This window comes from Lemur catta, chromosome 1 (genome assembly GCF_020740605.2).
Source record: "Lemur catta isolate mLemCat1 chromosome 1, mLemCat1.pri, whole genome shotgun sequence".
Lineage (NCBI taxonomy): Eukaryota > Metazoa > Chordata > Mammalia > Primates > Lemuridae > Lemur > Lemur catta.
This window is the reverse complement of record NC_059128.1, coordinates 149,546,020-149,560,912: the sequence shown is the minus strand read 5'-3', so window position 1 is coordinate 149,560,912 and position 14,893 is coordinate 149,546,020. Positions and strand designations below refer to the sequence as shown.

The 14,893-nt window shown below is 42.4% G+C and overlaps 1 non-coding gene across 1 annotated transcript; it reads right to left on the bottom strand.

Annotated features, from left to right (window-relative positions):
* Positions 1–2,832: 2,832 nt before the first annotated feature.
* LOC123631190 lies at positions 2,833–2,935 on the bottom strand. The gene has a single exon (XR_006733056.1). It is a non-coding gene; the product is annotated as a U6 spliceosomal RNA (small nuclear RNA).
* Positions 2,936–14,893: the final 11,958 nt, after the last annotated feature.

Here is a 14,893-nt window from a genome sequence, read left to right as displayed (position 1 = left end):
ATCCTAGCACTCTGGGAGTCCGAGACCGGAGGATCGCTTGAGGTCAGGAGTTAGAGAACAGCCTCAGCAAGAGTGAGACCCTGTCTCTACTAAAAATAGAAAGACATTAGCTGGACAACTAAAAGTATGTAGAAAAAATTAGCTGGGCATGGTGGCGCATGCCTGTAGTTCCAGCTACTCGGGAGGCTGAGGCAGGAGGATTGCTTGAGCCCAGGAGTTTGAAGTTGCTGTGAGCTAGGCTGATGCCATGGCACTCTAGCCCAGGCAACAGAGCGAGACTCTGTCTCCAAAAAAAAAAAAAAAAGAGTCAGAAGAGTCAGTACTGCTCAAAGTGATTTACAGATTCAATGCAATTCCCATCAAAATACCAACGACATTTTTCACAGATCTAGAAAAAACAATCCTAACCTTCACATGGAATCAGAATAGTCAAATAGTCACAGCAATCCTAAGCAAAACGAACAAATCTGGAGGCATCACATTACCTGACTTAGAATTATATAATATTACAAGGATATAGTAACCAAAATAGCATGGTACAGGTATAAAATTAGACACATAGACCAGTGGAATCCAGAAATAAAGTCATATAGCTACAACCAACTGATTTTTTACAAAGCAGACAAAAATATACACTGGGGAAAGGAAGCCCTATTCAATAAATGGTGCTGGGAAAATTGGATAGCCACATACAGAAGAATGAAACTGGATCCCTGTCTCTCACCATATACAAAAATTAACTCAAGATGGATTGAACTTAAATATACGAGGGCTGTCCAGAAAATATCCAGCCATTGTTAATATAATGACTCATATTACATGGCTGGATACTTTCCCAACAACACTCATAAGACCTGAAACCATAAATATTCAAGAAGAAAACAGGCCAGGCATGGTGGCTTATGCCTGTAATCCTAGCACTTTGGGAGGCTGAGGCGGGAGGATCACTTGAGGTCAAGAGTTCAAGACCAGCCTGAGCAAGAGCGAGACCCCATCTCTACTAAAAATAGAAAGAAATTAGCTGGACAACTAAAACTATATAGAAAAACTTAGCCGGGCACGGTGGCGCATCCCTGTAGTCCAGCTACTCGGGAGGCTGAGGCAGAAGGATTGCTTGAGCCCAGGAGTCTGAGGTTGCTGTGAGCTAGGCTGACGCCACGGCACTCTAGCCCAGGCAACAGAGCAAGACTCTGTCTCAAAAAAAAAAAAAAGGAAGAAGAAAACATACGAAAAACTCTTCTGGACATTAGCCTAGGATGGACATTGACAAAGAATTCATGACTAAGACTCAAAAGGCAAATACAGCAACAACAATAATAAATAAAAAAGACTTAATTAAATTAAGAAGTTCCTGCACAGCAAAGGAAATAATCAACAGAGTTAATAGACAACATACAGAACAGGAGAAAATATTCACAAATTTTATATCTGACAGAAGACTAATATCCAGAATCTACAAAGAACTCAAAAATTCAGCAAGAAAAAGACAAAGAACTGCATCAAAAAGTGGGCAAAAGACATGAACAGTTTTTCCAAAAGAAGATATATACAAATGGCCATAAATACATGAAAAAATGCTCCAGAACACTATCATCAGGGAAATGCAAATGCAAATTAAAATGACAATGCGATACCACCCCTGTCAGAATAGCCCTTTCTTTTTTTTTTTTTGGAGACAGACTCTTGCTTGGTCACCCCAGCTAGAGTGCAGTGGTGACATCACAGCTCACTGCAACCTCAAACTCCTGGGCTTAAGTGATACTCCTGCCTCAGCCTCCCAAGTAGCTGGGACTACAGGTGCACACCACCATAACTGGCTAATTTTTCCATTTTTCATAGACACAGGGTGTCACTCTTGCTCAGGCTGGTCTTGAACTGGTGAGCTCAAGCAATCCTCCCACCTCACCCTACCAGAATGCTAGGATTACAGGTGTGAGCCACCATGCCCTGACCCAGAATAGCCATTATTAAAAAATCAAAAAACAATAGATGTTGGTGTGGATGCAGAGAAAAAGGAATCCTTATACACTGTTGGTGGGACTATAAATTAGTACAACATCTATGGAAAACAGTATGGAGATTCCTCAAAGAACTAAAAGTAGAGCTACCATTTGATCCAGTAATCCCTCTACTGTATATCTACCCAAAGGAAATGAAGTCATTTTACAAAAAGACACCTGCATCCAGATGTTTATCGCAGCACAATTCACAATAGCAAAGATATGAAATCAACCTAAGTGACTATCAACAGATGAGTGGATAAAGAAAATGTGGTGTGTGTGTGTACACACACAATGGAGTACTACTCAGCCATAAAAAGGAATGAAATAATGTGTTTTTCAGCAACTTGGTTGGAACTAGAGACTACTATCCTAAGTGAAGTGTCTCAGGAACGGAAAAACAAATACCACATGTTCTCATTTATAAGGGGGGGTAAATGATGGGTACACACGGTTGTAAACTGGTATAATGAACATTGGAAACTAAGAAGGGAGGAGAGTAGGAGGGGGGCGGGGATAAAAATTTCCCTATTGAGTACAATGTACACTATTCTGGTGATAGACAAGCTAAAAGCCCTGACTTCAGCATTATACAATTCACCTATGTAACAAAAAACACTTGTGCCCCCTTAATCTATTAAAATTTTTAAAATAAATAAAAATAAAATAACATCTCCTCAAAAACAATCTGTTTAGCTAATTTGCATTCATAAGAACATGCAATGTTGAGGAAGATGCATAAAAGAGAAAAAAGGAGGGATGTAATTTGCAAATTTATATCATCCAGGCAGTGATAATCTCCTAGAGAGAGACTAACTTTTAATTTATTTTTTTAAATACGGAATGCTTCACAAATTTGCATCTCATCCTTGGGCAGGGGCCATGCTAATCTTCTGTGTATTACTCTAATATGTATATGTGCTGCCAAAGCTAGCATAGAGGCTAACTTTTAGTTTTCACTCTCTGCTGCCAGCGCTACTCTGGGGGTTACAGTCTTGATCCACTGTGTCACCTCTGCTCTCTGGATGACATCACTATAAGTCCAAGGACAGGTTGTGCCAGGCTGCACTGCAATCCCGGGTCTGGCACCAGGCAAAGCTATCAGTCTTCCCTGTCTTGGCAGCCCCTCCTCCCACCTGATTCCCCTTGGTGGTAATAACATGGCACAGACTTTTTTTCTTCCTTTTCCATAAATGTGATTATCTATTTATGCTCTAGGAGATGTTTCAGATAAAGATATCAAAAATCATTTTTTAAAAAATGATGTGCCATTCATACATTTTGCTTTGGGGTTCAGAATGCATGGCTGCTTCAGCTATGCCCAGGTGCCAGGTGCAGGATGGCCCTTTCCAAGGCATGCCCATGGCCTGGGGAAATGAGGCCTAGAGAGCACTCCGTTTGTAATTAATCTCTTCAAACTCTGATTCAAAGTAATTTTATTGCTGTCACAGAACTGGGCCTGAAGACAGGGCATTAAAAGAGTTTTTTTGATTTCCTTACCTTGGGTCAGCGCCAAAATGTTCATCAGAGGCCTCAGCTAAGATTAATTACCTTTCATTTTAAGTATCTAGTGGTGTGGCCTCAGCGATTTCTCAAAGTCTGATTCTCATGGTCTGATGGTTTCTTTGTGAGAAAGACCCTCTGCCTGTCAGAAACTTCAGCTTTCATTCCCCTTCCTTAGTCATCCCAGCTTATTCTACCGGAGGCTTCCTCCTGTACTGAGTGAGTGAGTGTTCCGTTTCCTGGGTCTAACACAAGCACCAGCCCTGCTCTCTTTCCATGTGATTTCACTGTGGCGTGGCCATGCTAGCATGACAGAATGATATGACAGTGTCAGCACTCAAGATAAAGGGAAAAACTAAGATCAGAGTCACATCCAGCTTATATTATATTAACAATATGTTTACAAAGACCAAAAGTTCCTTCCAAACAGTGTTTAGGATCAGACTGCCTCCAGCTGATTCTGCTACTTCATAGCTACGTGACCTCTCTGGGCCTCAGTTTCCTCATTTATCTAGTGAAGAGCAGCATATCTCGCCAGTGGGCTTCTGGGAGGGTAAATGAGATTGAAGGAGGCCGGCACACTGGCTCCCAGATAAAGGATAATCAATACACCCATCAGAGCCCATATTTGTCTAACACACTCTACAGGCCATTGTATAACATCTTCTGTGTGGCGTTGTTCTCAGCACAGTGTCAGGCCCTACCCTTGGCTGTCATTCCTTCCTTTACCCTGTCAGCTCCCCTGCTGCAATGTGGTCTGGCCCGTTCTAGGTAGGTTACCCTGCAATTTCCAGTGGAATCCTGAGGGGGTGTGGGAGGAACATTCTGCCTTCTCTGCTCAGCATTCTCCCCTTCTTCCTGGAATTGTTCTTTTTCTGACTCTAACCATGGAAAATGCCTTTTTCTTATATAGCCACAACTGAGCACTCTAAGAAGTGCAGCTTTCCAAACCAGAACACTTAGAGTCATTCCTGGAAATCTTTGGAACTGGATTTCACAGACCGTCTTTCTATCATGGTAACAGATTTGGGAAGGGGGCCTTCGAGCTGTTGGTGGCCATGTTCCTGGCCGTGTGGACGAGGTGGGTGTGCGGGAGTAGAGCATCAAGCTGTCAAACAGGCAGAGCTGAGAGATGAGTGACGGCAGGCATCCTGATGGTACTAGAGTCCTTGAATGGAGGTGTCCTCGGGTCCAGACCTATGTCTGCTCTTCCTGAAGTCTGGCTGTTCCACCCATGCTTTGCGGCACAAGCTTCTCCCATTGCTCCAGTCTGGGTTCTGTGCTTGTAACCAAGCAATGCCTGTGAGGAGGGGCAAACCTGCTCATCCAGCCAGAGTATGTCCCAAGAAAAGTGCCCCCTCCACCACTTCCCTGGCCCACTCTGTAGGGCTGGGCTCTGTGTCGACCCCTGTGCCCTTGCTGGTCTGTCAGCACATTCTGTCCAGCATCTCAGTCTGCCAATAAAATAATAATCATACCTATTACTTGAGGGTCTCTGGCAGAGCAAGCATTTTACATCTATTATTGCTCTTTATGGTACTAAATTATAATTTCAAAAGGTAAAATCATGACTCATGCAAATATGAACACGTGCCAAAGGTTTTATTCAACTCATTAATTAATAGAGAAACCAGTAAGATGTTAAAACTGGTTCAAATAAGAATTTGAATTATAGAGATTTATATTCTCTATCAGACAAAGTAATTGGCATTGCTATAACTGGAACTATTAACCATAGAAACTATTAAGTTTTCTATAACTTAATTTTTACCATTAGAAGGTTGTAAAACAAACAAAAAAAAGCCTAGTCAGTGGCAAGTGAATCAAATGTGCACATCCCTGTGGAATCAGATGTCCGCAGAGGGTCCTCTGGACAATAGCCAGCACCCTGCTGAAATGACACCCAGTAACCTCTTCTGTCCAACTCTTGGACAATTTTTTCTGCAGAATTACAACAAATCTGCAGAAGAGAGATAACTATGCTCACTAAAATACCATCTTCATTTTAGAGATGAGGATGCTGAGGCTCATAGAAGTAAGACACTCATTTTGCTCACATGAGTACTAAATGACAGGTTGGGATTCGGGTGCAGCTGTGACTCCAGACTCATAATCTAGCATCCAAAAGGCTGGGGCCTAGGTACACTTCCTGGCTTATACAGGTCTATCTAGTGGAAAGCATTATTCACTCCTTCATTCATTCATTCATTCATTCATTCCTTTAACAGATATTGCTTTTATCCTGTGTACTAGGTGCTGTGATGAACTTACTGTCCTCAACCAGCCCAAGACCACCAGGAACAAAGCCTAGTCTGACGACAAAGTCATGTTCATTGACACACTGCAGAGAGAGACCTTACACCAGAAGAACCATAAGGTATCTCCCCAAACAAAGGAAAAGAGACTTAGAGAATTGGGGCGGGGAGAGATTGAGTTTAGGTGAAATGCAAAACGAGGTAGTATTTTGACAGATTCAGAGCAAGACAAGGGCTGTGTGTAAAGGTATCACCGTTGAGTCCTGCACTATGAAGTAGACCCAGGGGCCCACTTCCTTGGAAACAATAAAGTTACTATCGGTAGCTGTGGAATGCTGTGTCCAGAAACCCCTCATCCGAAGCTCTGCATCTGGGATGTAAATCGAGGCTGCTTCTCTATGTCAGTGACTTAGATCCTCCAGGCAAGCGTGGGATGTTTCACTCTTACTAACGTAATTTCAAGCAGCAATGTTTCTGATAGTCTAGGATTTTAGAGAAAAATTTTCTCAATGAGTAAGAAAGCAGTACTCACTCCAAGAAGGGAGTTTTTGTGACCCATTACAGCCACCGCAAGCGCTTGGGGAAAATATTATTTATTACTAATTTTGTGGCTGATATTTTCTCTTATTCCAGCCTGAAGAATGGCCAGCAGAGTTTGATAGTCTAAGCTAATTTTTACTTTCTGTGCCTCAGTGGGGGTGACAGACAATCAGGTCATTACAACACAGTGTGAGAAGCAGCTGTGATGAGGGTTTGACTTAGACTTAACTTGGGTCAAGGAACACCGTTTGCAGCAGGCAGCTCTCCTAGCTGGGAAAAGCAGAAGTTGGAAGTTGGCCGAAGGAAGGTGGGGAAAAGGAGTGTCACAGCACAGGGAAAACCTGGACAAAGGTGTAAGAGTGGGGAGAGGGTGGTAAGTTGGAGGAATCGCAAGTGTCAGTGAAGGTGAGTCAACAGAATGTCTAGAATGCTGGGGAGGACTGCATGATGCAGTTAGTTAAAATTTATACCAGACTCTCCTCCAGCTAAGGTGACAAGCACAGGTCACCTTGGAGTGTGTGTTCTCTGTTCAGAGGAGAGGTATCAGAGTGGTCTTCCTAGTGTGCGTACAAAGGAAAAGCAAGTTGCCTCCATCCAGAGGGGGAGCGCTAAGGTAGAGTTCAACGCAGGCTGCCATTTCCTAAGGCACCTGTTTTGCAAAGCTGAGCCCTGCAGGGCACGTGGAGCCGTTTTGTCCACCTTGGCCTGAACCATCCCATCCTATTCCCTGAGAACATTCAGGGAACCAGGCTGGCCTTCAACCCATGCTATGTTTCAAAAAAAGGACAATGAGACCCCAGAAATAACATTGCCATGAAGAAACAGGGTGCTCTCCAAAAAGGGAGAACTGCATACAGCAATGGGTTGTATCATTCCAGGTTCTGGGAGTGAGCAGACTGTGCAGTGAAACAGGATAATCCTCCCGCATGTCCCTTCACTGGCCCAGCCTGATAGGGAGCAGGGCCCACGGAGGTCAGCCTCCAGGGGACAGGGCACGTGCAGAAGGGAGAACAGTGGATCTGAAGGGACAAAGGGGAAAGTTCTAGCACAGGGCTTAATGCTAAGAGCTCTTCCTAACCTGTTCACCCTGGCACAGAAGTTGTTCTCTGCAAAACAACAGCTGAGCGTGGGAAAGTGGGATCAAAGGAGTTGTCACTTGTAGCACAGCAGGGCACAGCAGACTCTAGCACTGAGGACCTGTGTCTCCAACAAACTGCCACCTCTGGAGACAGGTACTAGAAAGCATATTAAGTTATTTACTTGCTTAGTTTTAATTGTAATGATATTATTTAAAATAATTTCTTATTGAATTTAAAAAATTAAAAGGAGTGCCCACAGTTGCACCCCTCACTAGAGAAGCAGATCATGTTACTTAAAGTGTAAAGAGCCACATCTGGCGCCCTGAGCAGGTCAGGAAGGACCTGACTGACTGTCAAGTGGAGACTTTGTCCTGAGGGCACTGTGGCCCCACAGAGAGCCCCAAGCACGGAGCAGCACATCGTACCTGCCTGCTTTTGCTGGATTATTGCCATGGTAGGCTAACCCCTGCCTTCTCACTTACAAGACCAGGAAGGGTTGCATATGAATTCCGTTGTCACCTGACTGTCTTGCCCAGGTAGAGAAGACAACTGGTGAACACTGGGAACGGAGAGGAGAAGGCAAGGATCCAGTAAGAAGAGACAGAAAACAGGGACAAAGGACAGTACTTGCCTTTCAATTTTGAGCCTTGAAAATATGTAGTAGGAGAACTAGAAAATCTTGTTTCTAGGCACCACATTCTTCAGTTCTTCAGTTTTTGTGAGCTTTGGAGGCATGCATAAATTGGTTTTCAAAAATGTTCTGCATTTTCATTCAACAAAACTATTGAGCACCTGCTCTGTGTCAGGTGCCAAGAGAACAATGCGGAAGCAGCGTGGGTGCTGCCCCAGAGGCCCCGCGGCCACGCAGAGCAACGGCGCGTGCACAGTCACCGGAGACTGCGTGCTGCGCCCCTAAACCACGCAGGCCATGTTGCGGCCCAAAAGAAATGGGAGCTAGAATTTCTACAGGTGCAGAAACTGAGTTAATTACACTCCTCGGTTCATGGCATTTGCCACCATGATCAGTTTGTTTTATTTTATTTTTTCCCATTCAATTCCCACTCTTTGGACATAGATCAAACAGGGAAAAAAAAATTCCCACTCTTGTCTCTCCTTATAGGTACGCACTTTGATGCACTTGATAAATACCCTTGGATATTTGGGATCCTTGCAAAAATACACAAAAGCGGTATCATGCCATAGATCTTTTTTTTAATCCAACCTTCAAGTGAAATGAGAAGATCTTAATCTGCTTCTTATTTCTTTCACTCAACTCTAATTTAAGATCTATCCACATGTACATGCATGTCTAGTTCATAGCACCCAAATGCTGGCAAGTATTCCACGGTTGTAGCTGTTCCTTCCATAGCACTGCTCCATTCCCCTAGCGATAAACGCCCAGACGCCTCCAACTGTCCCTCCACGTGAATGCTGAGATGAACATCCATGCATCTGTTTCTTACGGGCTGTGGGCAAGTTTCTCTGGAGCATTTAGCCAGGAGTGACATTGCTAAGTACTGGCCTACTGCTCTCCAGATACTCAGTACTATCTGACTCGCTACTCTAATGTTTTCCCATCTAGTGGCTGTTAAGCAATGTCCTGTTTTATTTTGCACTTCTCTGATATCTAATGAAGTTGAGCAATGTTAGCCGTTTAGATATCCCTATGAATACACTTTGTGCCTTTTTATTAGATTTACTTTATAATTTATTTAACAGATATTTTTTCTTTCTTTTTTTTTTTTTTTTTTTTTTTGAGACAGAGTCTCACTCTGTTGCCCGGGCTAGAGTGCTGTGGCATCAGCCTAGCTCACAGCAACCTCAAACTCCTGGGCTCAAGCGATCCTTTTGTCTCAGCCTCCCGAGGAGCTGGGACTACAGGCATGTGCCACCATGCCCGGCTGATTTTTTCTACGTATTTTTAGTTATCCAGCTAATTTCTTTCTATTTTTTTAGTAGAGACGGGGTCTTGCTCTTGCTCAGGCTGATCTCGAACTCCTGAGCTCAAATAATCCACCCGTGTAGGCCTCCCAGAGTGCTAGGATTACAGGCGTGAGCCACCGTGCCCGGCCTACACTTTATTTATTTATTTATTTTTTTTGAGACAGAGTCTCACTTTGTTGCCCGGGCTAGAGTGAGTGCCGTGGCGTCAGCCTAGCTCACAGCAACCTCAAACTCCTGGGCTTAAGCGATCGCACTGCCTCAGCCTCCCAAGTAGCTGGGACTACAGGCATGCGCCACCATGCCCGGCTAATTTTTTCTATATATATTTTTGGTTTTCCAGATAATTACTTTCTATTTTTTTAGTAGAGATGGGCTCTTGCTCAGGCTGGTCTTGAACTCCTGACCTCGAGCAATCCACCCGCCTCGGCCTCCCAGAGGGCTAGGATTACAGGCATGAGCCACCGCGCCCGGCCCCGGCCTACACTTTAAACTTTTAAGTTACATTCAAAAGCCAGATATGAGGCCGTGGTGGCTCACACCTGTAATCCTAGCACTCTGGGAGACCAAGGCGGGAGCATTGCTTGAGCTCAGGGGTTTGAGACCAGCCTGCAAGAGTGAAACCGAAGATCACTTGAGCTCAGGAGTTCAAGACTAGCCTAAAGTGGGGAGCGGTGGCTCACGCCTGTAATCCTAGCACTCTGGGAGGCCGAGGCGGGAGGATCACTCGAGGTCAGGAGTTCAAGACCACAACACTCTAGCCCAGGCAACAGAGCGAAACTCTGTCTCAAAAAAAAAAAAAAAAAAAACTAGCCTGAGCAAGAGTGAAACCTCATCTCTACCAAAAAGAAAGGAAAAAAAAAACCTGGCCAGGCATTGCAGCGTGTGCACCTGTAGTTCCAGCTACCACAGAGGCTGAGGCAGAAGAATCGCTGGAGCCCAGGTGTTGGAGGTTTCAGTGAGCTACAAGGACGCCACTGCATTCTATCCAGGGCGACAGAGTGGGACTCTGTCTCAACAAAAACAAACAAGGCAACTGAACACCCCTTCTTACAGCCCCCCTCCACCTTATTTTTAAATAATAAACAAATAAAATAAAAATATTTTTTAAAAAATGAAAAAAATAATGTTAAATAAGGTTATACAGGTAGGGCCCTAATCTATTAGGACTGGTGTCCTTATAAGAAGAAGAGATACCAGGGCTGCATGTGCACAGAGGAAAGGCCATGTGAACACACAACAGGAAGGTGGCCGTGTGTAAGCCAAGCAGAGAGGCCTCAGCATAAACCAAGATGGCCAGCACCTTGTTCCTGGACCTCCAGCCTCCAGAACTATGACAAAATAAATTGCTGTTGTTTGAGCCTCCAAGTATGTGATATTTTATTATGTCAGCCCCAGAAGACTAACACAGGATTAGAAACACAATTGTGGTAGGAGCTTCATTTGAGAATGTTCAAAAGATTTCATGGAATAAGTATTAAAAGGATTTTTCCTGGCATCATAAAAGCTTTATGTCAACGTTCACTCTTGTTGATTTTGGTAATTAGAATAGGTTGTCAAATCCCAGTGCAATTTTTGATAGTTTCAAGTTTTAGTTCCCTCAACAATTCAGCTTGGGGGCAGAATTAAACTGGCACATTGGAATGGTACAGAATTTGGAGTGACCTGAACCAACTTTAAACTTTTCACTGGCATGGTGATCCTGGACCAGGTACTTAGTCTGTCTGTGTCTTAGTGTTCTGATACCTAACTCATGGGTAATTGAGAGAGTCCAACGAAATGAGAGACCGCATGTGGAGACCTGGCACCCACATGACATATGGTGGCTATTATCCTCATTTGATAATGAAAAGTCATTGATCCTGATTTCCTTGAAAACTTCATTACTCTGGAAAGAAATAATGTTTTATAATAAAATATTTTCTAGGCTAAATTCTTTAGTTCAAAGTTTTGTCTATCAAAATATCCAAACTTCCACTAGAACCCAGCAAGAAGGCTGATCGCAGCATCTATTGAGCTCTAATTGTGTGCCACACACCTATAAAATTTCCATGAGTTATTTCATTTGAGCCCCTAGAAACCCTATGAGGCAAATAACATTATTTCCATTTTACAAATGGGGAAACCAACACTCCAAAAAGTTAAATAGCTTTTCAAAAGTCCAAGAACTAGAGACACCAACTATTGACTCCAAAGACTACTTTCTTAGCTATACTGGTCTCAAATCTAAGTACCTTTTGTCAAGTTACACATTTTTACTATATTAATTAGTTTATATTTTTAATTTTCACAACAACCATATGTCTGTGCAAGATTTTGTCACTGTTTTATAGATAAGGAAACTGATGCTTAAATAACGTACTTAACGTGATTTAGCAAGTAGTAGAGCTGATTAGAACTCAGTGCTGTTTGAGTCCAAGGTCCTGGTTCTTAACAGCTCTACCTTGCTGCCTCCATACTGTGCCTAGGAGACTGCACAGAGCCCTGGAAAGTGCACCAAACTGGAACCTGAGAGACCAGGCTTTTATTCTTGGTTGTGTTACCAACAAGCTGTGTGACATCTGGTAAGTCATTTCACTTCTCTGAGCTTCAGTTTTTTCATTTGCCTAAATAGAGAATTTGGTGGTCAGACGTAGAGTCTCACACCTGTAATCCCAGCATTTTGCGAGACCAAGGAGGGAGGATCACTTGAGACCAGGAGTTTGAGACCAGCCTGAGCAACATAGTGACACCCCATCTCTATAAAAAACTTAAAAATTAGCTGGGTGTGGTGGCATGTGCCTGTGGTCCCAGCTACTTGGGAGGCTGAGGCAGGAGGATCGCTTGAGCCCAGGAGTTGGAAGTTACAGTGAGCTTTGATCACACCATTGCATTCCAGCCTGGGTGACAGAGCAAGTCCCTGCCTCAAAAAACAGAATTTGGAATAGATCACTTATAATTCTTTTGGCTCTAAATTTCTATAATCCCAGGTGGATTTTGAGCAATCATATTCATTGTGTCACTAAACTTAAGGAAATAAAATTTCAAAATTATGAAATGATTACAGGCTCTTAAAAGATAAGTGTGATTGTTAAACTATTATGGTAAAGAAGTTTGATCCCCACACTTCAGAAATCAGCTTTGTACAAGGATTGGTGCAGTAATAGATGAACAGTGGGAACACAGACCAGATGGAATGTCTGTGATCTCAGACATGTGTTTACTCTCCTGCTTCAGTCTGCTTTTTGATTGAATGGAGATAATTCTAACACCTGTATGTTTGCCTTAAGAAGACACCTTGCAGATATTAAAATAGATGAGAAACCAAAGAATAGATGGGAAACCACACTGGAAAAAAAGTTTACAATAAAAATGCTGTAAAAATACAAGATACTATCACTAAGGAGAACTTTTTCATCCCTGGAACTTTCGTCAGACTCTAAATTTCATCAGTGGCTGAATTTAGAGTCTGGTCCACTGTATCCATCAAACACACACACACGGTATTTCCTGTATGATCACTGTAGAAATAACTGAACCAAAGAACTGAGCAGTGAAAAGATGAGAACAAGAAGTGAAAAAATAAAAATTGGTGAACACAAGGGAAAAGAAACAGTTCCCAAGTGAGCAAAGAGGAAAACGAGAGGAGGAAGAGAAAGGGGCAGAAATGGAAAAAAGAGAGAAAAAGGTAATCTCTGAGATTGTAATCTCCACTGAGGGCCTGAGCCACTCTTGGTTTTGGTGTGCAATCATCAGCACATTCCAATTTTAGAACGTCACTCCTCAAATTCCCTTGAATTGAATTTCACAAATTGAGCCCTCCCAAATCCACAGTAGTTTGAGGAACAAGGTGTGGGAGGCAGGGGACCTTGGTTAGCCAAGTCTGAAGTTGTTTTCCTGTTCAGCCACCAGGGGGTGGTACATTCCATTCAATTCAGCAAGCATATTTGGGGACAGTTATCCAGTGCAGGGTGCCCCAGAGGTTACCCCACGTATAAGGCACCATTCCTTACGTTCAAGTATAATTAACAATATATTTACACAAATGATTATGATGCAAGAAGAAATGAACTATGAAGTCGCATTTGAACTAAGTCTTTAAGGCCAGGTGGGAGTTCAAAATAAGCATAGATGTGTGTGGGAAGAAGGTTCTAAAGAGAGGAGTATGTTTGGAAAGAAAGATTAGTGCTAAAGATCCAGTAAGCTTCTATTATAAGTTGGATGAGAAAGTATCTTCTTAACTCTGTGTTTTCATATGTTCAATATCCACAGACCATTAGGAGATTGGTTTCATATGTAAATAAATAGAAGTCAGTTTTTTTAAAAGATCCAAAACAAATTTTTAATGCAATTATAAAAACTGTTAACAAGTGTCTCTTGTCAATGAAAAGAGTGAAATTGTTTGCAGTCTTTCATCACAGTATCTTTATTGGGCTCCACGATCAACAGCTTCAATTATAGTCCGGTTCTTCATCGAGTTAGTTTCCTTTCTTATTCTTTATTTCTACTAAACTGGAACATACAGTTATAGGTCTATTGGCTATGGTGTCAAGGGCCTCACTCCTGACAGGTGGTTCCAGATATTTGGCTCAAACATGAACCCTGAAGTTACAGAGGGATTTCTCTCCGAGTTCCACTCACGTTGCTCCATAGAAGCCAAGTTAATGAGCCTATCATGCTAAACACCAGAAGTCTGGATGCTTAATTAGCTCTTTGGAAACAAAGAGTTCTGCAAGTGAATCTTCGTAGTTGGTTGCAGCATTTCTATTTTATTTTTTGTTCATTTTTTACATCTTTGTTAAGGTGTAATTTATGTATCATAAAATTCGTTCTTTGGAAGTATATAATTAATGACTTTTAGTAAATTTTTATAAATTTACACTTTATAGTGTAGTCATCACAGCATTCCAATTTTATTGTATTTTATTATTATTATTTTTTTTTTTTTTTTTGAGACAGGGTTTCACTCTGCTGCCTGGGTTGGAGTGCAGCGGCTCAATCATAGCTCACTGCAGCCTTGAACTCCTGATCTCAGGTAATCCTCCTGCCTCAGCCTCCGAAGTAGCTGGGACTACAGGTGTGAGCCAAGGCACCTGGCCCACATTTCAATTTTAGAACCACTCCCACCTCCCAATTTCGTTTGGCCTGTTTGCAGACAGCCCCTACTCCCAGCTCCAGGTTACTGCTGATCTGCTTTCTGTCTCTCTAAATCTCTCTAAATTTGGCTTTTCTAGACATTTCATATAAATGGAATCATATCATATGTAGTCTTATGCATTTAGCTTTTTTCACTTAGCATAATGTTTTTAAGTTTCATCTATGTTGTAGCACATGTCAGTATTATATCATTCCTTTCTATTGCTGGATAGAATTCTACTATATGGCTATACTACCTTTTTATTTTTTTAAGGCTAGTGAAGTATAGCAGTGGGAGTGAAGAAGGAACAAAGGAATCTGCAACTGGTTGTGATCAATTAGTTGTAAATACCACTGCACTCGGACCAACCAGATATACTACATTTTTTTCATCAATTCACTAATTGGTGGACATTTGGATTGTTTCCAGATTTGTAATAATGCTGCTATGAGTAATTAC